The sequence below is a fragment of the Carlito syrichta genome, unplaced genomic scaffold (genome assembly GCF_000164805.1).
Source record: "Carlito syrichta isolate Samal-C Ts95f unplaced genomic scaffold, Tarsius_syrichta-2.0.1 Scaffold311707, whole genome shotgun sequence".
In the NCBI taxonomy this organism is placed as follows: Eukaryota; Metazoa; Chordata; class Mammalia; order Primates; family Tarsiidae; genus Carlito; species Carlito syrichta.
In genome coordinates, this window is record NW_007255803.1 from 25,483 (window position 1) to 26,145 (window position 663).

Sequence of the window (663 nt, forward strand, 5' to 3'; positions counted from 1 at the left end):
GCCTCAGCCATCCGAGTAGCCAGAATTACAGGCGTGCGCTACCACGCTCGGCTAATTTTTTGATTTATTGTAGAGATGAGGTCTCGCTGCCCCGGCGGGTCTCGAACCCGCGGGCTCAGGCAATCCACTCACCTCAGCCTCCCAAAGGCGCAGGATTACAGGTTGAGCCACCAAGCCTGACTCACTTCACTTTTTAACTATTGAAAACTTAGTATCCAAATTAAGCCACAAAGTGTTAAATACATACCAAATTTTTCAAGACCTAGTACAAAAATAAAGAATATGAAATATCTCAATAAAAATTGTTATAATGATATGTTGGAATGATGTGTTAATATATTGGGTTATGAAAGGACATAGCATGGAGTTAATGAAGCCAAAGAGCAGCCATCTTAACACTGCCTAGTTGTCATGTTTTCCTAGCCGTTCACTTTATCCTCTAATCGCTAGCCAAGGACAGAACTGCTATTGGTAATTGTTTTACAACCCTTCCCCAGCTTCTCTCTCTCTCTCTCTCTCTCTCTCTCTCTCTCTCTCTCTCTCTCTCTCTCTCTCTAATTTACTTTCTAACCATTGCTGTACTAAACTCTGGTGTGGCCACATGCTCTTTGAGCTATGTCCGCTGCCATGTTTTTCCTAAGCTTTGCCTCCCTCTCCTCCTAC